Source organism: Mastigoproctus giganteus, chromosome 4 (assembly GCF_048544385.1).
Source record: "Mastigoproctus giganteus isolate SK-2022 chromosome 4, ASM4854438v1, whole genome shotgun sequence".
Classification (NCBI taxonomy): domain Eukaryota; kingdom Metazoa; phylum Arthropoda; class Arachnida; order Uropygi; family Thelyphonidae; genus Mastigoproctus; species Mastigoproctus giganteus.
In genome coordinates this window covers 175,806,522-175,832,301 of record NC_143578.1, presented here as the reverse complement: position 1 = coordinate 175,832,301, position 25,780 = coordinate 175,806,522, and the positions used below count along the sequence as shown (strand labels likewise).

The 25,780-nt window shown below is 36.6% G+C and overlaps 1 protein-coding gene across 6 annotated transcripts in view; it reads left to right on the top strand.

The window, feature by feature from the left end:
- Positions 1 to 25,780, top strand: part of LOC150087215 (tyrosine-protein phosphatase Lar-like) — a 1,652,393-nt gene that overhangs the window by 383,668 nt on the left and 1,242,945 nt on the right. The gene's annotated exons all lie outside the window — the stretch shown is intronic.

Below are 25,780 nucleotides of genomic sequence, written 5' to 3'. Positions count from 1 at the left end.
AGAAACATATCACCAATATCTTGAGCCAAGTAACCCAGCAACAAAGACTTTATAAGAGGAACAGCTTTCATTTTCATTTTGTAAATTATGCTGTGAGATCTTCAATTTTCTTTTTAAAACTTTAATACTTCAAACATTTAATTTTTCTTCTAAATCTATTGAAACCTTGCACTTCTAAATTATTATACCAACTCGAAAAGGCAAAGAAATGCTTTATCACACCTTATGAACAGAAGTATTGTTTTATTACAGAGAATATCCAACTCTACCAACCTTTCAAACCCAGCCCTCCAGAAAGTAGGAAAAACAGTCTAATATGTCAAATTCTCCAAGAGAATTTCAAGAAAAATCTATCCTATTCCAAAATTGCCAGAACAATTATCTTTCCACATTCGTGCATTACCTGTCAGGCAAAAACAAAGCACGCACTCACTCACGCACGCACAACAAAACTGGACCATGACAGGAACAGCTTCATTAATAGGGGATCTCTGTATGTAAAGGACGTGCCATTGGACTGACACGATTGTTGGACTAATTCCTAAACTAGGACACTTAACACCTCGGAATTCTCTATTAGTCATCCTTATATCATTGCTAATGCGTAAAGGATATGACTGAATTCTGTATAACTTAGAGAAAGTAAAAGTTTAAAATGTTTTTTTTTTTTTTGTTTTTTTTTTCTTGTCATATTAATTCTGTAGCTTAAGCAACTACCCGTGGTTCTAAAAGAATGTGAATTACACATCCTTTGCCTACGCTATAAATGGAAAAGCCCATAATGCAGCACTCAAATAAATGAATATTCTCCTTAAACAAAGAAAATGATTCCCTTTAAATGTGTCCTTGTTAATAGCCGGAGTTTCTCTTTCCCAACTTTAATCAGAAAATTAAACCTCGTTATAGATTTATTTAAACCAGGTTCCACTAGTGAAGTGCTTCTCAGACTGAAAGAACCCCTACTTTCCGTGGACCCTACCAATTAAATTTCTCATCATGAGATTGACTGTTGCGCTTCTGCTAAGTATAACATTAAAATAAATTGCAAGGTAAGTATTTTAACTAAAAACTAAAGAAAAAAAAATTTAACTTAATTTTAAAGTTTCAGCTGAAATTACCTGCTACCAGATGAATTTTATCGTGTATTAATAAGGAGAAATGTGTTAGGTACCGTACTGAAAGCCGCAATAACTTCCAGACAACTTCTTCCTCTAAGAAACTTCCTTCCTTGTAAGTTGCAATCTTATATAAGGAACTTCTCATCCGTGCATACGATGAATTGTCACCAGTTGTTGCATCATCGCTCGCAGCTCTTAAAACAAGTCCAGGTAGCCCATTTTATGCATGGCTTCAATGGGAAAGCAAGTGCAATTAATACCACTTAAAAAGAGTGGCCGCTGTTTTTAATAAAGAAGGATTTGATTTTCTGCATGTAAAATAGGTGTTCACTGTAATAGTGCTATTCTACTGGTTCATTACTGTTTTATAAGTTTCCCAAGATACTTAAGATGTCTTGGAGACAAAGAATAAACGCATTTGTGCTTCAGAAACCGAAGGGATTCGTCTGTTGACGGGAAAAAAAGTCTTGGGAAGAGCATGCTGGAATACTGAAAAGTTCTGTGGCTGTTAGAAGACGATTATTCCCATAGGAATTTGTCGCCTGTCTTCTGGAAAGAAACGCCACCTAAGAGAACCGAACATCTAATTGGAACCGAACTTTTAAATTGAGGCTGAAGAGTATGTATGCAGAATAATCTGTAAAAGAAGGGAAAGTCTTATTTTCTCAGTCAAAATTTAACTTGTATAACTCTAATGGTAAGGAGTAGAAAAGGTGAGGAATTCTGCTCACTGTCCAGTAGTGAAGTTTCTTACAAGGGTAATATGGAATATTGCGAACGATGGGGGTCTGTTACTTACATATTGTGGATGGTCCTGTGCATGCACAGATATAAGAATAAGGTAAGAATATTCTGTAATTGAAATTATTGCCTACATTTGTTTTGCACTTATACCAGACAAGTAACTACATTTTCCAGGATGACTTCCCGCTTGCCACAGAGAGATTAAAGTGAAAGTGGTAGTCAGTTGCTGTTAGGTACAAGATTGATTAAGAAACAAATCCATTTATATTCATGGAATTTCTTCATCAGAAAGCAACTCTGATCTTTACCCATTTGAAAGTTGCCAGAACAAAATCGGGTATCCTGTTTCGGAAAAAGACCCTTCGCGCGCGCGCTGCGACAACCTCAAAACACCTTGATTCGTGTGTAGTGTCGTGAACTGCAAACAGGTCACACCCAGAACCTGATTTTATTGATGCTTCGTGTTTAGGAGCATAGTATAATCACAATTATATTGCATCGGTTAATCACAGCTTAAGCTGTATGTAATTAATAATATTACAGATTAATTTCACAATTTAGTAATAGTTTAACTAAAGTAACATGAAGAAAAGTGAGACTATTGAAATTTTGTAGCTAGAAAAATAGAAACAGACGTCATTATTATTATATTTGCTTTCTTTCTTCAACATATGTACGTACGGAAACTACAATTAATATACAGTGTTGCAAGTAGGACATTACGTGGCCCCTTTAAATAATAAAATAAAACACACTGCAATTTTTGTTTAAATTTGAGCTTGGTTTATTGATGGTGAATTCGTAGATTATAGGCACCCCCAATTCCTATACCATCTCCCTCTACCTAACATAGTTAAATGTTTACTTTTCCTCATCCTTTGTGGTATCCGGAAATGTAGGAAGGAATGTGGATGATGTTTCAAGAATGCTGAAGGCTTACTTTATGCGGTCAGTGCAAAAGTAATACTCAGCTCTGCAGTGAAGTATAGTACGGTACAGTGAGTCGCATCTTTGAACTTTCGTATGAAATAAGATTTTGGTATCCCTGAGAATTTTTTCCTTGCTTTCGTCTTCACCCAGAAATGTAGGCATTTTATTTAATACGTAAAGAGATAATAACGAAGGGCAGACAAATATGATTGGTTGTTAATGTACCTATAACTTACGAATTTACTGTTAATAAACTAAACTCCAATTGAGAGAGAGAGAGAGAGAGAGAGAGAGAGAGAGAGAGAAAGTGGAGTAGTGTTTAATTTTATTCGTTTTCTTCTTCATAACTTGGTATATTATAACATTGGAACTTTTTTCTTGCTTTTTGTTGTTTTATTTACGTAAATATACTCGAGAGTACTGGAAAATTGTTCAGTATGAGATACAAGAGAATTAAAAAAAGAAAAGAAAACTTATTTTTTATTATTATTTTTTTTTCTATAGAGTTGCAAAATGTGTGTTGTGTTCTCGAAAAAGAATTATATCCAAGATGGTGTGCTTTGATTTTTAAATTCGCCGGTATTGTATTTTACCTATAGATTAAGCGTATTCTTCTGGTAATTAGTAAATAAATACATTTCTGAGTGCCGTTAGTTTTGAAAAATCTTGATCATAACTGTGACACAACATATATTTGCCTTCGGCAGAATGCATATAACGCTAAGATGAACATCAAAATAAATATTTCCCATCGTTCCTTATTATAGTACTATATTAACAGTGTCATATTGCTGAAAATGTGTATCCTCTGTTGAGCTAAGTATACAAAAGTAGTGAATACGTCTGTTTTGTGCGACCTATCAAACCCGTCTCTGAATAAACTTTAAACTTCGTGATCTTCTTTTGTGACTAGCAAGTGCTTCGTCCCATTTCTTTTCTCTCATTTTCTCTTAGCCATTCTCGGTTTAAAAAGGGAAGTGGGTTGCTGGAGCTATTTCTAACTTGCACCAACCCTGTATCACCTCATAAAAGATGACACATTTGTCATCCTTTATGAGGTGATCTTCATGCGAGAATCACTAAAATGGAAGCCGTGCTGGCTCTCTGGGGACTCTCTTATAAGCCCATCTAGTTGACAGTGAAAGATGAGAAATGGAAAGGGAGCTGATCTTAGCGACGTGTCTATGCTCTTACGTTGCAGTATGTAAGTCAGTCTCTCTCTCTCTCTCTCTCTCTCTCTCTCTCTCTCTCTCCCCATACACTTCTTCCCCCATACTTGATGTCATTTCCTTTTATTTATTTATATATTGCAGTGATTGAGCATAATGAAGTAGCGGTTACCTTTTTCTCTAATTGCATTAAACCTCCTTGCATATCCTGTTTTCTTCGCAACTCTTTGGTTTTCGAAGACCAAGGCTTACTTAACAGTGAAAATTAATAGTCTGAAAAACGCAAATTCCAAAGTACACTTTTACCACATCTTGAATAGTTCTGTGTTCACGTCCGTCTAGAATGGATGAAATTTTATGGCCTTTTTCCACATCTTGATCAAGTTAGTATTTAGAATGACCAGATGATGGAAGAAAGCAAACGTTTAATGCATCTGCCTCCCCACACTCCTATCATTCATACATTATTCATCACGGAAAGGTGACCAATGATACCACTAAATTTTCTAAACTTTCCCCTTCGCCACGTCAGGAAGTAATTCATTTCAATCTTCTACAACACGGTTCCCAATGGTAAATCCATAAAATCCAGTCTTTTGTTGCTCCCAAAAATGTATATTTATGCCACCTGACTTTTGTTTCACTTATTGGCGAGAGCATATTCTCCCCTGTTAATTTTATTAATTACCCTTGAGATCTTCTCCAAGATACCTAGTTTCCTAGCTTTGCAAGCTACACTTTGCTAATTTGTTCTTCCTATATGCATCAGTAGAGCCCCTTACAAGTGTGAGCACCCTTTATAACCCTTCTAGAAATTTTTCATTTATTTTATTTTTTTTTTATATGTGGCCTCTATATTAAGTATAGAGGCCACATATAAAAAAAAATATATGGTATTTCAAATACTGTAGAGGAACAATGTCTTTCCAGCCGCCTGTTTATGTTGCATCGTATTTCATATCTGACTGTATGACTCCCAAGTTTTTATCTTCCTGAACCACTTTTATCTTCTATTTCTGCCCCCCCCCCCCCAATTTGTAAATAATTCATGGATTTCTGCTCCCCTGATACAAAACCTTACATTTAGACGTATTAAACTTCAGTTGCCATCTTTCACATATCTCCTTCCGATTGAAGTAATTTTGAAGCAGCGTTGCTTGGTTATGATGTCAACTACCTTTTTCACCTTCTCTGCAGACAGACTTTGGTAGCTTCCCTTGTACTTCCTGGTCAGTGTCATTAGGGAAGATTAAAAAAAGAAGCCCTCTCCAGAACTGATTCCTAAAGGACTCCATTGTTTTTACTGAGACAACTTAAGAATGTACATTTGGGACTCCCCACCTTCGTATTTTTCAGTCAATCGCTGAATTACGAAGAATCTTCCAGTAATTCCAGTTTCTGTAATAGCCTTTCATGAAGAACTTCGTCAAAAGTTTTGCTAAAATGAAGGCAAATGATGTCACCGTTAGTTGCCTAGGGCGAGGATTGCATGGTTTCTCCAGGAAACTCAGATGTTCTATATCGCAAAACAGACAAACCGATCCTAATGCTACATCACATCTAGTACACAGACTATAAATATAAATAACTATAATACCCGTGGCGCATATTTCGCCAAAATTGTTTCAGAGAATAAGTTAAGATTAATATCGAAATAATTAGAAAAACCACTCCTTCGGATCCCTTAAGGGACGTAAGCAAATTATTATATAGATAACACTGTTAGCGAAGGTGTCAGTGAGACTGACTTGGATTAGAATGCAATTTGATAAATTTTTACATGATTATATCGTACTTTAAAAACACTACAATTATCATACAAAAATTATCTGGACCTGGAAACTGCTGTATAATTGTCTGTGAGCAGAAACGCCAACTTCGTTGAAAGGCTAATTCTGAGATTTGTTGATTGTGGTGATAGAAGCTAAGAAATTGTCTTCTCTTCAAAGTAAACGGCAAGTTAGTTACACTGGAAGCTAATCTAATTCTCAGGATTTCAAAATCGGTAGAAAATTTTTTTTTGAAATTTTTACTTTCTCAATTTTATTTTTCCTTTCTCAAAAGGAATGAGGTCAAAAACTTGTTTAGTCTGATTTTTTCAAGTTCAAAGAGAGTTTCGTACGGAGGGACGTAAACAAATTATTATATAGATAACGCATCATGGTATAATTGCATTGCCACTCTTTTAGACAAAGTGTATCTGTAAAACTAGAGAAATGTATAATGCTCATAAATTTTTATATGTTCATTCATAACAATTCGATTCGTATAAAAGGCCCGCAACGTACAAATTTCACAGTCCTATAAATAGGCTTAAGTTGTATTTTTCACGTTCACTAATTGCCAACTTAAAGAACGTACCTGATGGAATTTCTTTTACAGGATTGTACAACATGAAAATGAGATATAATCTGATTGAATGTAACTATTCGAGAGCAGTTTGAAGGATGTAAGCGCTGACTGATTGTATGTTGAGATCTTTAGATTCTTCGTTGCATCCGAAAGTTATATCAAGGCTACGTAAGCATCTATGTAAAAATTCTAGGAAGAAGACGGAACATGGTATCACAGGAAAGATGAAGGGCATACACTGGCAACAGCACCGGATGAAAACCAATATTTTGTTTTTACAACTAAACGTAACAAAAATTTATGCTCTTTATTTTGTATTCTGGTTTTCATCTGCCGCAGGCTGCTCTGAAAGGTATAGTCTCTCCCAGGCTGAAACAGAAGGGGTCTCTGTACGTGGATGCCTGCAGTTCTGTTCCTATGACTCACTATTCCAAGATGCACGTAGTATAGAATATCGCATTTGTGACAATGATAGAGTTAAGGTCCGTTTTCTAATGAGTCGAAGTTTAGTCCGGAAAATGATTCTTAGTATCATATGGAGAGAATGGACGTGGTGCGGTACATCAACCCTCTGGCATGTGGGTAAATGGCAGTTTTGATTGTGGTGAAATGATGTGGGGCGTCACCATTAATGTCTGCACGCTTTTGCATGTCCTCGAGGGCGGAACATTGAGTACTCGATGACTTATGAAATCTTATTCCTATATGAGGCTGTTCCCGGGTGCATTTGGTCTTTTGAAGTGAAACTTCTTTAGGCGTGCTCCAGGCAGTTTTCAGATTTGAGTAACTTTCGTTCGTGGACTGACAAAAAACGCAAAAATGCGACCATTGCCATAAGTAAACGTATTACAGGCGCTCTGAACAACCAACTATCGTGCTAGGATAAATTCCCCCGATTCTCGTGAAATCACCGAAGTTAAGCAGCGTTAGTCCTGGTTAGTAATTGGGATGGTGACCACCTGGGAATATTTGTTATAATTGGCTTATTGCCTTCCTTTCTTTTGCTGACCTGTGGAAAATATTCTTCCGATTTTCACGTATCATTTTATTTTGTTAATTGGTAAGATAATAAAGTGTAAATCTGTGCTTTGTATCTTTACTTTTATAGCCTGTGGATATTCCTCCTATTTGCGCTTATTTGAATCGCCGTTAATAGAATTAAAATTCAATTCGTAAACGTGATCACAATGACCGGCGCTTACTACATATCGTATAGTGAACGGTATTTTGTTATGGAGTGTCCATTGTAAAGTGATTTGATCTGATCGTACAGTGAACCAATTGTAAAGCGGGGGTCAACTCTAGTGAGCGTTGTAAGTCGTATAGAGCACGTACACGTGCAATGTTTCCGTGGATTGATAAAAATCTCCAAGAAAATGCGACATGAAATGATTCGTTCCTCTCCCACCATTGTACCACTCTGTACCAGGCAGCGACGTACGACTAAATCCGTACTCCTACTGACTGCGTCATTCTCCACCTTATTTAATAAAAACTTTTGACGAAAAAAAAATTATGCGTTATAAGGCGTATAGAGCACGTATACATGCATGCAACCACCGAAACCACCTCCATTGAGTAAAAAAGAGAGATTTAAGCTGTTTGGACAGCGGAACAAATTACTGCGTGCAATGGAGTTGAACAAAGGAGCCGGAGAAGGTCCTTCAGAAGGAGAAGGTTCTTCAGAGCCTTACATCTCCCCAGAAATGTTAGAAGTGAATTTTGGAGTCATTGAAGTTGATACTACAAATGAAAACGATGAAAGGTCCTCGAAGCCCAGTCGTAATGAAAAGCGATGAAGCCAAAACCGATTGCTAGAAGCATTCCATTAAATCGTTCGACACGTAATATGCAGCCGGAGCAGCAACAGGATTTTAAGAAACACCGAAGCATCCACGCACAGTTCAAATGTACATTCCTGGATAATAATTTCGGTTCAGTCTGTTCCGTGTGTGAATAGCTTTTGTACAAGAACGATGTAAAGATTGTAGCAGCTCGAGATGACGCTCTTCTTCAAACAGCATTTCCAAATGGGAATGTAAGTCAAATGTCGGCCTGTAACAGCTGTCGTGGCTCTCTCAAGAACAAAGTGATTCCGCTTCTATCGAAGTCAAATGGTTTTAAATATCATCCGATGCCACAGCACTTGCCGAAATTGGATTTGGTAACGGAACGCCTCATATCTCCGATGCTCCCATTCATGCAGATTCGTTGCCTGCGGCATTCATACGGTCAATACGAGATCCTTAACTCGGTCAAGTCATAAATGTTCGCCTAAATAAGTCAAACTTCTTTAGGCGAAGCACGCATAGCTTCCGCTATGCGTGTGTGCACGCGCACACACAATGTTTTTTATGAATAGTAACGGAGAGTGCTCACTATCCCGGCGTATAAGTCGACGTTCAAAGGTCGACTTTTGTGTTGTGTTGAGTTGAGAATAGCCACCGCTTTCTCTCTCTCTCTCTCTCTCTCTCTCTCTCTCTCTCTCTCTCTCTCTCTCTCTCTCTCTCTCTCTCTCTCTGATAAGTAGGATTTATTGCCTATTGACCTCCTGAATGGCCTTTTTTTTTGGCAGCATATGTATTGTGTGATGGAATGCAGAACTATTGCACAGCCAGAAAAGTGTAATGTCTGGTTTATGTAGTATTGTGCTTTTTTTCTCTCTCTTTTTTTTTTAGGTGTTAAATATTTATTTCAATTCTGAAAAATACAAAGTTATGATAGCACACCTTAAAACAACACTGTTTTTACTAGACAGCTTTTAAAACTTTACAGTAATGGAAATAAAAATTAACACAGGACCTACTGTCTGAAATCTCAATGAAGAAAATGAGTACAATAGTATTCTTATACCAAGTTCTATAATGCAAAAGTTTTGGCAGACAATTTTACCTGGAGTGGACAGACAAATCACAGTATCAGGAAACAATGCATAAGTGCAGCAAGTATACAGTCTCTTATCAATTACATGATCACAGGCAGAAAACCTGTTAACATGCAATAATACCACCAAATACCATTTGATGGTTGCACAGCAGTATCAAACAAGGTATTTAACTTTCCATACGCCTACCCTCCTTAATAGCATAGAAACTTTACAAGTGCAGACACCAGGATGAAGACATGAATTACAGCTCCAACTACAAAGGCAATGAGCAAGATGATTTTATGCAAGCTTTATAAAGTTCTCTTCTCTGAAACATACAGTGATCTACGTACATAAAAGGCTGTGCACCTTGTTATGTATTACATTACACAATATTCAACAGACTGTACATCTTCCCTGAATAACATACATCACCTTCTCTAATGGCACAACCCTAATTTTTTTTAGAATAATCTACAATGAACTAAGCATAATATCAAAATCACTGAAATACCATTAGCCCATGTCTGATTAAATAGATAAAGTGTAACCAAATTAACTAAATCAAGGTCATTAAACCCCCTGGAACAACTTCAAGTGCCACTAGCAAGGAGGTGATAATTTAAAAAGTGACATGTCTAAGTCTCTAAAGAGGCAACAAAAGAGGCAACAACACTGACACCACTGCATGTTGCAGAAAAGTTGAGACTGTCAAATATCGCACGTGTGACTAACACGTGTATTGCTACAATTCACATGTCTAAGTACAAATAAACAGTATGTGATGAAACCAATGTATGGATGAACAATGACATGATGCACAGATAACACACCTACTCCAATAACCCCTACATGAAGAACTATAAACAGGGTTCTAAGACAGCAGGTAATTTATATCGATTCCCCGTGTTTACAAACAGGTGAGCTGATAACATTACTCATCGTCATCTTCCTCCTCTTCCTCATTATTCTCATTTTCTTCAACCTCTTCTTCCTCCTCAGATTCCTCATCCTCGGATTCATCCTTTTTCTTAGCTCCTCCAGCTTTAGAGGGTGATGGTCCTTTAGCCTTTAGCTTTTTTGCCTTTATATGCTTTGACCTCCTTTTCATATCGAGCCTTATCTTTAGCAGCCAATGCCTCATAATTTTGCTTTACATCATCAGACACTTCATTCCATCTTCTACCTAATTCTTTTGCAACATCTCCAACAGTAGCATCTGGCTTTGTTCTGTTGTTTTTGTGTCTCTGGCTGCTTGGCCGCGGGGGCTCCTAGTGGGACGCTACGTTGCCCGCCACAACCACTGGAAGGTGAGCCAGGCTGCCCATTATACTCTGGCCGGTAGGGTCGCCTGAGCTTCCTGACAGAGGCCATAAAAATAAAAATAAAAAAGTTGAGGCTATTAAAAAAAAAAATAATTTTTTTTTTTAAGAGAGCATATGGGGGAATGAGAGGAAGAGGTCAGAATGTGGAGAACAGTAGTTGTAGTGGACCAATAGGGAAGGCAGTCCACTCTAAGTTAGAGGAAGGTAGGGAATGGAGAAGGGAGTTGAAAGTCACAGGAGCGAGTGCTCCTGTGTGAATGCTTTGCTGCTCTCTCTGAATATCCTGCACTCTGGGGAGTGCTAGCATGAATCTTACTCTTATCGGGTTAGCAGGGCAACTTGCCTTTGAAATCCTGCACCCAGGGTGCTTGCATTATCCTACCCCAGTCGGGGTTCGCAGGGGTGGCACGTTATTCTGTTCTGCCCTGAGTTCCTCAAGTCTTGTTCTTCTAGAATTGAATACATCCTGGGCGTGGCGTGTTAAGGCTAAGTATGTGGCCTCTTCTTGAAGTAAAGTTGACTCCTGATTGCGGGGGTTTCCTTGAATCTCTGTGAGGAATTGAAGTCTGCTATTCTCGTAACTGAGACTTTCGTACATAAGGTGTTCCCAGGACTTTTCACCACAGTGGTAATGTGGGTTATTTTCTATTCCCATGGCTGTCAATTTTTGCTGGAACGGTCCATGGCCTGTAAGCAGGAAGGTGACTTGCAATCCAGGCGAGTACCGGGGAGGAGGCTTCCGGGAATAAACCTTTTGGTGATTGCTCCTTCCTGCAGAGTTTTGCAGGTGGTCTGCAATTTTTCTTCTTTCCTTTTTAGGGTCATTTGCATTTTCCAACTGCAGATTCAACAATTGCGTTGGGATTCCCTTCTTCAGTTGCTGGAAGAGGTCCCTCTTGAGAACTTCCAGATAGAGAGGTAGATATCCTGCAATGACTTGTAATGAAGGGGTGCTGACAGTACAGCACGCCCTGGTAACCGATAGTAACATAAATCTTTGAATGGATTCAAGCTTGCTCTTGTTCCTTTCCAGGATTACCTTTTCACACCAGACGGAGGCTCCGTAGCACACAATTGGGACATATACTACTTTATATATTAATGATAGAGCTTTATTCTTTAGGCCCGTGAGAGTTGATCTTGTCCCCTGTTAATCTTTTTGGCACCCTTTATTCAGCGTGGTTGGCGCACTACAGCCTAGGTTGCTGTTGCTCCAGTAAACTCAAAATCAAATCAACCCTTTATTCGTGTTATGAAATTTATTCCATTTTCATCATTTGATTATAAATAAATCTTTATTGTGAAGTAGAGTTACAGCACAGGGGTTATACTTTCATGAATGCGCATTCGTTGTCTTTGGTAGATTTTATGAGTTATTCATTTATAAATTAAAATTTATTGGCATCTCGGCAGGTGGCGATGAAATATTTCTAAAAATGTGTAACTTGTCTAACTTTTGTCACATTGAATGCTTTGAAGATCATCCTTCGAAGATGAAAGAACAAGAAATGTTTACGGTCATTTCAGGATCTTCAAAATGTTTTAAAGATTAGGTAGCGTTTGTAATTTCTGTGTTGAATGTCATATTACTTTCATAATATTTTCTGGTTTTTTTTTTTTTGTTTACAGTTTTCAGTATCAGAATAGGAATGCTCTATCATGCAGATTTGGAGAGTTGAATACAGTGGATAATTGTTGATTATCTAGAATTTATACGACTTTTGTGCATGCTTTGCATTTGGCTAAATGTCTCAACAAATTCCTTGTTTATTGATTTTTTATTAATGCATAATTTGTTAACATGGATACCTATTAATAAATAGTGATCAGGCGATTTCTATTATATTAGCGTTATTTATTTATTAATTTATTTTTTGAAACGTAGTCTGTCTAAAATATGTAATGGACATATCATAACTTTTTTAATATTACTGTGCTACAAATTTTATATCCGACTTTCAATATCAAGTAAGAAAACCTCATTTTTTGTAGCACAGAAAAGAAAAACAGTTATGAAGCGACCCCTGATTTTGTATCCAGTTTCTCCCGTTTTTATAATAATTTGTCGGATTTTGCCCGTCCATCTTTTCACTTTCCAGTCTATTATTGGTTATTACTTTTACAATTTTTCTCTCCATATTTTACCAGCTTATGTACACACCGAAATTTCTCCTTATATTTTCATAGGAAAAAAAAAACTTTTTCAAACCAGATAGAATGAGCTTCTTGTTTTTGAAAACGAATAATTCTAACTTCTACTACTGTTTTCCGGTTTGTTGCTTTCCGTTATAGAGGTCACGTCCTATGCTACACTTAGGCGAAGAGTAATGGACACGTACTTCTTCCATCTGTCTGTAGAGACAGACTTCATAAAACTAGAGAAGTGTGAAGATAGAAGTCTACCCATAAACACCTTATACGTCATCCTATCGGTCACCGTCACTAAAATCTAAACGGTGACTGAATGCAGTTTGGCCGACTGAACTGTAGCGTTTTGTAAAACGTAAATGCTCTCATGGGACGTGCATCGGCTATCATCATGTTATCGTTACTTTAGTACTACGTCTCCACTGGTGATGTAGTTTATTCAAGCCGACCGGGCTAGCCAGGTGGGTAAAGTGCTTGCCTGGCAACCTAAAGGTCGCGGGTTCGAATCCCGCCTCGGGCTTGGATCAAAGTACTGCAAACACCATGGGAAGTGCACTATGGCCACAAAAGCCGATGCGCCAATAGCTACCAAAAAAAAAAAAAAAAAAAAGTTTATTCAATAAATAATGATTATACTCGGTTGTGCCTTTTACTTTCTTCTTAATTAGAAGTTAATTAGTTTACGGAGGGGAAAATTATTGATTGCTTTTAAGGTGGCCGCAGTAATCGTTACCAAAATTTTAACGAAGTTTTCTGTAATGCATGTTTCAGCCATTAAAAAAAAATAAATTTTAAAAAAATTTAAATATTTTGTCAAAGTTTCATACTCCTATACAGTCAGGGTTGTGCTGGAGGGGGTTTCGCTAAAGACCTTGTTTTTTTTGTTGGGGATTGTCCAAGCTCTTATTTAAAAAAAAAAAAAAAAAAAAAAAATTCATAAAATATAATAGATTATTCTAACCGGAGATGACCCTTTACGGAAATTTTTCTCGATTGAGCCCTTTATTAACAAATCGGCTCTTTTTAAACTCATTATGACACTGATAGATTATTATTATTTTTTATTTTTAACATTTTGTTTCCACATCAGTGGGAATCCCCGGAACGGCCTGGTTTGGACAGAGGGGGTGTACATAACAAATATTCAAAATAATAAATATATAAACACATTAAGTTTAAAAAAATATATGAACACACATTGTATTTACAAGTAAGCTGACATGATCAACATTGAAGTTTCAAAACTGTGAAGGTGGTACAGTCAGTAGTTCTACTTTGTACAGTTCTTTCAGGGTGTCTTGTCTGTAGCGCTTCGAGCTGCAGAAAGCTGAGACATCGATTCCGAGGGAGTTATATGGTCCGACCGTATTAGCTGGAAACACTGGTCCTAGGTATTGCAGGTTTTGTAGTGAAGATCGTGGACATTACACTGCACCGGGTTCGTTGGATAGTCCGAGAATTTGTCGTCACTTCCCAGATGTCGGGTGAATCCATTCGGCCACAAAGGAGTTGAGCCAATGTGTACAAGTTCCTCTCCTTGATGATGGTTTTCCATGGTTTCAGGCCGAGGTTTGTATAGAGCACTCTCCGAGAGATGGTAAAAGGGTGGCCCATCACCCTGTTTAACCATCTCAAATTCAAGGGAAAAGTTATAGTATACAGTTGGTGCGAAATAAGAACATTGTATAGTACAGTATTTAAAATTGAACAGTTACAAGTACTGTATTACACTTTGCAGAGATTCTTGTCATCGGACCGAAGTATTTGCAGTGATGGTTCTTGCATCTCTGCCAACATTTCAGTTGCATAAAATATATGGAAAACGCGAAACTATATGTTACATATCACAAAATATGGATTGTTCTCTGTGATATATCGTAACGTTTAACCATTGTATGTGTGGTAGAAAACTAAATTTGATTTAAGTGTTCTTCGTTAAGATGCCAAAGAAATGTTATGTGGTGTTTAAGGGTACTTGTCTGCAAGATTTTCCATTTATTAGAATATGGAAAAAGTAACGGCCTTGCTTCGTGTACTGTATATAACTTGTTTCTCTGTATGCGGTTTTTTTTTTTTTTTTTGTTTCAGATACCTGGAAAGGGATGTAAACAGAAAGCTGTACTAATTTAGAGGGGGAAAAATAAATAAAAACCGTTGTTCTCGGCTTCATTATAATTTTCTAAAAGTGAAGTTCTGCGATAACAAAAGCGATCATGTGTTACAGTATATATTTTGTAAACAATAATTTGTGTTATAATTAACATTATTTTTACAATGCATTTAGTTATACTAACCGAAGATAGAAAAAGTTTCAATAAAAAATTCAGGGCGGCGCTAAAATTTTATAAAATTGGAGTTTTGTGATAAATAAAAATGTCGCTTGATATAAAAGATTATATATATATATATATAATAGTTTGCTTTAAGATTACGATACTTTATTTTCAAGTGTGAGTGCAGAGAAGTACACGCGCTTTGAGTGACCATGGTTCATGTTTACATGACTATTAAATACTGTGCTGTTCTTGTATCTCTCTATCCTATGAACTCCTCTAACCTTGTGTGGTTGTCCCGGATGGGAGTAAACTTCAGTGACAAAAATTATCACTTGCAGTTTTAAAGCACTGCTAAAGCGAAAAGTTTTATAGTTACATCATATTCTTAATTTGTTATTACCTTATAGTTTTCTTGACTTTAATGTTATTAAATGACAATACGGTATATTTCAAAGAATAGTTAAGGCTTGTTATTTGAAATGTTATCATTTCTGTGAAGCAGTTGCATGCTGTTTATATACGGCAGTAGTGAACTTCACTGATTTTCATTTCTGCGAATCTTGTAATAATCAATTATGACAAAGTAGACTGCTAACATACGACTTATTTTCTCATTTGTCATGTCAATTCGTTTTGAAACTTTTCACTTTGCTATTTTATTTGTGTATTACGCTCCTGTTTATAATAAAGTGCTTTCTCATAATTGTTTTCTACCTTTTTCATGATGTATTAATAAAAATCAGTAATTTTATTTTTATGCCCCCCTTCCATTCCACACTGTATGAAGCGACTACCAAAAGAAATCAATTTTCAGGTACTTGCTTGCTTTCTTTACCGGTAGTATGCTAAATGCTTTATGCGCCTCTAGTTTGATTTATTATTTCCCGTGCTATAACTACAGAAAATCTCCGTTATCGGGTGAGTAGAGTACATATCACGCACAGTTTTTTTTTTAAATTTATATATAGCGTTTGCATGAGTATATTATATAGTGCCCTTAAGTTATTAACTGGAATCTAGAGATCGAATAAATAATAGCTGTTAATATCGAGTATTGTTTTTTAGAATAGTAGATGTGTTGTGTCTTATGTAAGGCGGACCCTAAACATTAGTTCATCTCCGCCAGAAAAACCGTTCGTAACTTGATGCTTATCTTATGAACCACGTTTTAATAAATATGACTTTTAAATTGGTCAGAGCGTTCCTCCTTCAGAATATTTTCATCGATCAACTCGTAATACGTATGGCAAACCCATTTTGGTACTGCCGCTGATAATAATCTTAATGGAAATTTTTCACCATTGTGATCATGTTAGAAGTTTTCTTCTTGTGTAGAACTATCAGATAAGCTATATGATGAAGAGTAGTAATGAAAAAAATATCTTTATTGATTTATTACAGTATTATTCTTCATATTCGGAATGTATATAAGACTAAGTTTTAAGTAATGTTTATTTGTTTTCAATAATTTTACTGTCTACATGATACTGCTTCTCTGCAAGGTATAAAACGTCCTTTAAGAATTCTTATGAAAAATAATAATTATTTATTTATTTACGTATTATTATTTTTTTGTATAGAATGCGAAGCTCTATATACACTCCCGCCTAAAAGTTTAGAATCACGTTTCATTTTTCTTATTTTTCAAAGTTTTTATTAAAATAGGACTAACTTGTCTGCCAATTTTTATTAAAATATTTTCTGTTATGTATAAAAATGAAAAGAAAACTGAAATAATATTTAAGAAATAGTTAAGAAATTTTTAGAATATTCAAGAAGATTCCTAAATATGATACTACGTTGTAGATGATTCTAGAGTGTCTTGCAATAATATAAATTGAGGAGTAAGAGCTTAACGTAAAATCGAACATCCATCATTCAGAAAGAGTGTTTGGTGTAGGTTTTTTTATGTTTCGTGATAAACATGGTAAGAAATAAGGGAATGATTGTTGAAAAAAAAAGGAGCGCTATTATAACTCTGTATAAAGAAAGTTTTTCCATGAGAAGTATTAGCAAAAAACTACGTGTTTCATTTAAAGGAGTACAAATTAGCATTTGACGATTCAAAGATATTGGCAGTTTAAAGGACAAACAAGATAAAACCATAATACTGATTTCCAAACGCAATGGACGACTTACTGCACTTGAAATCCGATCTGAATTCTATAGGAACAGAGAAACTGTCTTGTCTACATCTAATCTAACACTATGTCTTAAACAAGCAGGACTTCATGATCGCAGCTGTCAGAAAACCCATATTAAAACCGGAAAATCGAAAGAAACGGTTGGCTTGAGCTAAGAGTCATCAACATTGGACAATTGAAGAGTGGAAAAACGTGTACTGTGGACTTGATGAATCCAAATTTAAAATTTTTGGATATTATAAGCATAGTTTATGTGAGATGATCAACTGAAGAAAAAATGGTGCCACACTGTTTAATGCCTGCAGTCAAGCACAGTGTGATTCCATCGTGATCAGGAATTTTTTCAGTTTTTCTGGAATAAAAAAAAAAAAGGCTATAAAAACATTCTTGAACATAATGCAATATCCTCTGGCCTTCGACTTTATTGAATAAATTTTATATTAAAACAAGAAAATTACCCGATGCACAGCTCTAAGCTGTACGGGGACTTTCTAGCATGTAAACAATTGGATAGGGGTATTTTAAATTATGATGTGGCTACCCCAATCGCCTGACTTAAACCCAATAGGGCTTTTATGTGATCATCTAGAAGTCTGCCCATCTTCACAAAATTAATGGGAAACGTTGCAGATCTCTTGGAATAATGTTATAATCAAGACACTATTAAAAAATTAATCTCCAAAATGCCACGTAAGGTAGTGATAAAATCTCGTGGAAGATATTTGATGAAAAATCAGATAGTTATTAATATTAATAATTTCAATATTTTTTGCTATAAATTTTTCATTTCTTAATGAAAAGAAATCTTAATATACTTAGTATTGTGTTGTTTTTTTTATATTAAACCACGTTGTCATGACTAATTAAAAAAAAAAATAACAAAACTGTTGTCATACGCTGTGATTCCAAACTTTTAGACGGGAGTGTATATTGAAATGTAATGGGAATAGTAAATAAGTTAAGGACTGCCAGGCCATAGTTATATACTGTTTATCGGACTATAAAACATACCTCAATTTGAAAAGCAAATTTAAGCGAAATATATTTTAATTGCATGCAGATACTTCATATGGACGAGTTTCCTGATACTTTTCGGGGGTGGGAGAATAGAAAGTTAGATTTAACACATTGTGTAATCAACCAACACTAAAAACTCTAAAAAATTATAATAGGGCTAAAATATAAAAATATTAGGAAGGAATATTAAATTCTTTAATATTAACTATATATATATATATATATATATATATATATATATATATATTGAAATACAGCGACATGTAGGTTGAGAGTACAGTTTTATTAATCAGCCAATTACTGAAAATCTTATCTATCCATTTGCTTATTTCATATTAAAAAATATATATATATATATCAATGTTTTTTTTTTCTTCCCCTCTCTCTCTCTCTCTCTCTCTCTCTCTCTCTCTCCCCCCCCCCCCACTCCTTTAACCTATATGTGGTCTACAGGGAAATACTGTGCAAAGCCCCGACATTTTATGCTTATCTTTAGTACAGTATATAGAAGTTCGGCCACCTCGTTTATCGGCCATTGTGAAGAACTAAATAGCCTAACCCAGATGTATTGAAATTAACGTTTTCTAAATAGATTACCGTACAATCTAGCCCAAAATCTTTTCACTGTCTCTACATTGTCATTTGCAAAACCTTGAAGAAAGTTCGTTTAAATATCTAGTTGTGATATTTGAATTTTAGTTTTTTCAATCCACTTTGGCATACGCAAGATAAAGTTTAACGACTTGGTACCATAAATCTTGTAAGCGAAATACGTGTTATTGGACATAATATACTTTATGAAACGTGTTTTCACCATTTTTTTATTGTTTCGTGTTAACAGCATAAATAATTCATGTCATTTTCTGCTTTGTTCCACAATGTAAGAATGGGTAGCACTGGCCCGCTATATCCGACTCAGACAGAAAGGAAAGCTTCCAACCTATTATAGGTCTTTTATTAATTATTCTTGAAGGTTGAAAGATCAGAATGTCTGAAGAAAGGGAAAGGAACCTATAAGGGTTACTGAAGTGAAGAAACCAATTAAAAGTGCATTATACAATGTGCGTGTTAGACCTAAGTTTTACTTAAAAATAATTTTTAAAAAAATAAATATACAGTACTTAATTATATAAAATACAGTTATCTCAAATTCCGTTTCCACCTGGGCAACAGAACTTGAAGTTTGGTTACAGAAACCATTAAGCGTATCATTGCAATATCTTTGAAATCACTCGTTGTACTGATCAACAGTAGCTATATGAAGTTTGTTTTCTACGACCACACAGGAGCTGAGCTTAGAGATAATATTGATTACTGTTTATCTTGGCGCATTATGGCCATAGACGCTAATGCACCTAAAAATTCCCAAACAAACAAACAAACAAACTTTATCTTTCGTGTACGCATACAGCGTTCTGCATTCGCGATTTCACCTTTCAAAGTGAATTATTTAAGCCTGAGTTCCCTTGTGAGAAATATAATCGTGTTAAACAGCGAAGAGATCAAGATGAAGTTCATGAAGACACTTGGTTGTGATATCTTCAGCGCAAATACTTGAAAAATAAGCATCGGGAACAGCTATATCGTGAGTAGAAAAGAAAAGAAATTATCACGTTTTATATATATATATATATATATATATAACGTGATAATTTATTTTCTTTCTTTAAAATTCAAAGGAACGCCATTTTCTTTGAATCCACACAGTAATATATATATATATATATATATAAGTCCAGCTGTGTCTGAATTATGTAGGTTTACTCATGCGAAAATTGTGAATGACAGTGTGAATAACCTTAATTGTAAATACGGATAAAGGGGTTTTGATTAAAGAAAACGAAAAATAATAATAAAAAAAAGTTTTGAAAGATGGCAGATGGCGGAAAACAAAATAATTCAGTTTTCCACACGTCGAACACACACACACACACACACACACACACACACACACACACACACACACACACACACACACACACACACACACACACACACACACACACACACACACACACAATGTGGTCCGTAAGTTGACCAATTCGCATGAGTACTTCTAGTTTACTAGTTACTGTACTTTTTTTTTTTCTATCGATGAAAAAAAATCGTTGTTGGAAACCGGCCCTCGAAGTAGTAATCTGATTTTACCTCGCATAACTTGAATACACTTTCCATTGCACCAAAGTTGAATTTTCATATTAATTTGTGAAAATAACGTTAAATATTGAAAATGGACGAGTAATGCCTGAAAATTGACGTATTAATGCCTGAAAAGTGCGATAAGTTGCATTTACTGTTATAATTTGCATTTTTATTAAAATTTTATACGACTCAGTATTTTTTATAAATATAATATTCTTTGAAAACAATGTTCTCTGAAAAATAATTTTTGCTCTTTACAGTACGTGTTTTGCCGTTGTCTTTATTTAAGTAAAATAAAGCGTAAATTGTTATTTCTAAATAACGTATTTTAATAGTGCAGCAGAATTTATTTGAGCAAATAATTGTTCATTCTAAAAAAATTCTGTAGAACGAAATGATTCATGCATCATCTTGAAAGTCGTTGAAACGGGATTTTACTGTCTATATCTGTCTTTGCTAATGGCACATGTACCTGGCTCATTTGCTTATATATGAGCAAATAATTCTTTTTCTTACTTCTCTTGGATCGATATGTATATTATTTATTTATTTATTAGCTACATGTATATATTCTTATTTTACATGCGCATATTATGTTAAGTCCTTACTTCTAAGATCTAGTCTTCTCTGTGTTATGTCACTTTACATAGCCCTCCATTATATTTCTTGAAGGAAAGTACTTGAAAGAAAATGTGGTTATATATTACGATACATAATACAAAAGCCTTTCTTGTTTGTCTGCCCTATGTTAAAGGTGCTAGTTTCACGCAAGTGTTATTATATTTAATAAAATTTATATACGTAGTTGTAGTTTCTTTCATGTCGTTTTTCAAGTCAGTTTACACTATTACATTTCAATTTAAAGCATGTAGGTTTAGATGCAAAAACTGAAAACGTTTTCTGTAACTCCTCCATCTCTTAGGAATAACATTGCGTATTTACCGACACAGTTTTGTATAATTCATTTGAATTATTTGTCCTATATGATGAGTTCCTGCTCTGAAACTTTCTTTTGCATTAGTGGGAGTTGGGCCATTAATTCATTGTGAGTTCTGTCAGAAGGCATATCTGTCGGGCAGAACTCACCGGAAACCACCGCATCAATGTGGATTGATGCTGTGGTTTTCTATTGTCTTCTGCGCCTCTCTTTGTACTGGCTTGTTGCTGCGAGGGGTTTCAATGCTAGCTTTCTGGAAGGAAAAAGGTCTGAAATCATTCATGGGGAAAAGTTCCCCTTCTCCACTTGAGACCGGCTAACTGAAAGCCGATTGAAAAGACACAGGTGCCAAATAGTGATGTCGGTCACGTACGAAATGATATATTTGCAAAGGAGTTACATTAACTTCTTGTTACTATCGTGATCCTGCCTATTTTATTCTCTCTTTTTTTGTGTGTCCGTTATTACTGTTAAATAATGGAACGGGACTAGTCTGAAACCTTTTTCTGTTTAGTAGCAGCAAAATTATGGAAGGTTATACAGTGTTAGCCAGAAAAAAAAATTGTCTGCTTATCATGTTCTTCTAATAATTTCTCTAACTGTCCTTTATTTTTATTCAAACTTTCTCCTTCCACAACACTAGGGGGAAGGTTATTCCAACAATCAGTTAACCTTGGTTGAAAGCAGATTTCGGCACATATATCCTTTAACCATCCTGTTTCATTTGAAATTTATGCCCTCTGGTGTGTGTCCCTGAGAAAGAATAAATACACCATCAGCATTTAGTTTGTTACTCAACCCTTTTAAAGCTTTGAACGCCTCAAGCAACTAAAAGCAACCAGAGTGATATAAGCTCCAGTACTGTTTGTGTGCAGTGCATTGTCTATAGAAGAGCTTGTGGAAACCCGAAACACCATGCAGGCATGTGGCTAGATGACTGCTTGCTTCTGTCCAGCGACTAGTTTGGTGCATCAGAGTAGAAAAGTAGTTTTGACATAATGTTAATTTAATATATTGGAACATTTTAATCTAACTGAAAATTGCGAAAAATTCGTTGTGTACCCCTGTAGAACATGCTTCGCTGCACTGCCAACCTACTTTACAGTTAACTTGCACCTATCAATAACTGTTTACTACCAGTCTATATTTAAAATCTCTGATAACTAGATTGTAGATATAGCTTAGCTTAATTTTCAGCACTCACCTCATTAAGCTAAGAAAATTAAGCTAAACTATATCTACGATCTAGTCATTACATCACAGTACATAAGGACTCCTTAATATATCATCAGTCTATCTCTGATAATTAACATTATGCTTAATATTTTCGAATGACATAATTCTCAAGAGTTTATTTTTTTTTAAGTATATAAGTAAATTTTATTTAACTATATTTATGTTTAACTTTACAAGAGCATGCTGTTAAGCTTTTATACTCCGCTTTTTCTGCCATAATATTTATGGAATTTAATATGTCCCTTGATATGAATAACGGGGTCACTAATTTAGTACAGTATTTGTTATTTTCCTTCATCTAAGAATACTACCACTAGTTGTTAGGCCTGCCATAGCCGAGTCGTCAGGGGCGATAATGCAGTAGCACGCGCTCTTTTGAGTGGACCGTGGTTCAAGCTCGTGACTGCTAAATACGTAAATGATTGTATTCATGATTTATTATAAACTCTTCTGACCTGGTGGTCTTGCCGGAATATAAACAAGAATATTTTTTTAATTTCCAACCCATAAACAAGGAATGCTAATTATATGTTACATCAAAGTGATGTAAAGGATGGAATAAATAAAAACAATTTTAAGAGATGAAACATTTCTGAATAAATAATAAACAGTTATATTTAGTATTTCTTAGGATACTTATGAGGGTAAGAAAAATATAATTTGTTTATACTCGAGAACGTTGTAAATATTAACCATATACGAGTGAATTAGTACTTGTAAAATAAAAGTGATGCATACATTACTTAACCTACTTTTATTGTTATGATCTCTTTCTTTCTCCTAATGGGGTTTTTTCCATCCCGCGACGGGTATGGTATCATGTACGTGGAGTGATTATTATCCGATTACGGTTATTGGTCGATGAACTCACTGACTTTTCTACAGGTTTCCAGGATCCCTGCTTTCTGTAGTTCCATATAAGGGTTCTCTGGGAAGCCTGTTGCTTTTTTTATGGGGGTTCTTATGGTTAACACCATAATCAGGATGGGCATTGCTTTTTGCATATGCCACATTTCTTTGACTTCCTGATCTTTTCGTAGTAGGTTTTCTGGAAGTTGCTTGTGTTGGGCACCTCTTTGTCGATCAGGTAGGTAGCCATTTCGTTTTTGTGGGATTCTTGTCGATATCTGGTCTATCGTACGAGATCATCTTGTCCATTATTTTGGCACTTAATTTGTTGGTTGGGTATAACAGCATTATAATTATTTACTCTGGCAGGTCCTGCCACCTAATTTCCTGAGATTTCAGTGGCTAGGACCTTTAAAAAAATTAAAATAATAATTAAAAAAAATGATTTTTCGCTTGGGGGGTAATAGCGCTAGAATTTGAAAGGCCGAAATTATTGGCGAACAGTAATTTTAACATGATTAAATTTGGATCCGTAGGGCAATCGCTTGTGTACAGATAGGATGGGGGAGGGGACTAAAGACTGGGGAAGAGACAGAAATATGGAATCAATAGGGAAGGCGACCCCAATAGTAGTCAGTGGGGCATGCCCATGCCCCACCAGAGGGAAAGAATGAGGATGGCGAGGAGGGAAGGAGACAAGAGGGCAGTCTCCCCCCGACAGGGAAGTGAAATGGAAAGCGAGCCAGGAAAGAGTGCCCAGCTCAGGTCGCCAATTGGCTCACTGGCAGCAAATCTGCTGTTCAAGGTGGGGAAAAGATACGGGTCCAACGAAGCAGTCGGAACCAGTGTCCCCATGTCATTCCTGGGCCATGTTTCCATCTCAGTAGGTTTAGGTCGGTCATGTTTATGGGTTATATACCCGACCAGGGTAGAGCGTCTCGTAGATTGTGTTTTGCATCCCGGGGGAATCTGGTCCATTGATCCTATTTCCGTAATCAGGGAGGGCTGTTCAGTACCTTTTCCATCCACATCATTTCTGTGGTGTGGGTCCTATTCAAGTAAGTTAGTTGGGTCAGACAATTTGGGTTTCAGTGCTGGTGTATTTGCTCATAGTCCGGTTGTTGTAGAAGTTTCATGTCTGCTACAAGGCGTACTGTGCCCTTAGTTCCTGATCGCAAAATGGGTTCTTCTTCTGGCAAAGAGTTTCTGTGCGAATCTGGTGAGGTCCTTATATTCTTTTGTGTCCAAGAGATGATGCTCGTGGCAGGTAGGTCAACCTTGTTATTAGGTTTCCACGTAGGTCCTCGTAGTTTGTACATTCATGCATGAGGTTGGTCCAGATTTCTGGTTCGCCACATGAACAGTTGGGGTCTTGGTGGAGGCCCAGAGATGTTATTTTCTCGTTGAAGGAGCCGTGACCCATCAATAAGTAGGTGGCATATGATGTTTAGGTAAAGTGTGTTTGGGGTCAAACGGCACCAAGGGTTCCCCCCCATCTCCGCGTAGTTTACATTGTCAGGTGATACAGTACGCTGTAAAGGCCAGAGATTTAAAAGTGTTTGGTTAATGTTTTAAGTGTAGCGTTGTTCCTCTTAGCCATTTAGCCACCAGACCTCTGCTGAGGCGCCTCCGTAGCCAGGTGGGAAGGAGCAGCAGTGCATAGCACATGCTTCTTGATTAGACCGCGGTTCGAGCCCGTCACCACCAAATACGGAGGATGCGGTCAGGGAATGACCACCGCATATCCCCGGAGCAATATGGCCTTAGTTGCTAATGCTCCTAAAAACCAAATAACAAACAAACAGCAAACAACCTCTGCTGAGACCCGACGTTGCCCCACTTTCGCCCCGTGGAGGTAGACCAGCCACCTAGTTTCCTGAGATTTCAGTGGCTAGGACCTAGGGAAAAAAAAAAAAAAAAACGCGAGCGCAGTTTAAATTCTATTGCAAGGGGTTGGCGCTGAGCATGAAAAGAGGTCGAATATTTGGCGAAAACGTTTTGGTTCGGACTAAATTTTGACGTGTGGGGCGGTGTACGCTAAGTTGCAGGTAGAGAGGCGGTGAGACTGAAGACTGGGGGGAGAAAGATAGGAAGAAACTGGGGTAAATAGAGGAAACGTCCCCAGCGAAAATCAGTGGGGCATGCCCCAAGAGAGGGGAAAGGAGGGGGTGGAGAGTTGGGGAGGAGACAGGAAGGACATTGCTTTCCCCCCTCGCCGGGGTGGGAAGCAAGTGGTGAGCACGGCAAGGGAGCAGATAGGTGGTAGACGTCAGAGTGCCCAGCACATGGATGACTGGACCCAGGGATGACTATCCCAGCAGAACATCGCCCAAAGCATGGCATAACAATTTAAATATAACATGTATTTCACGTTACTCCTGTGATTAATATAATATATTGGCATCAACGGCCCTCAAACGTATGCATATTGTCTGTAAAAGCGCGCGTTTGTTCTCAGGTCGATTTGCATATTGTGCAGGCTGAAAAACTCGGAATAACTCATGGGTGTGACCCCGCTTCCTCCCGA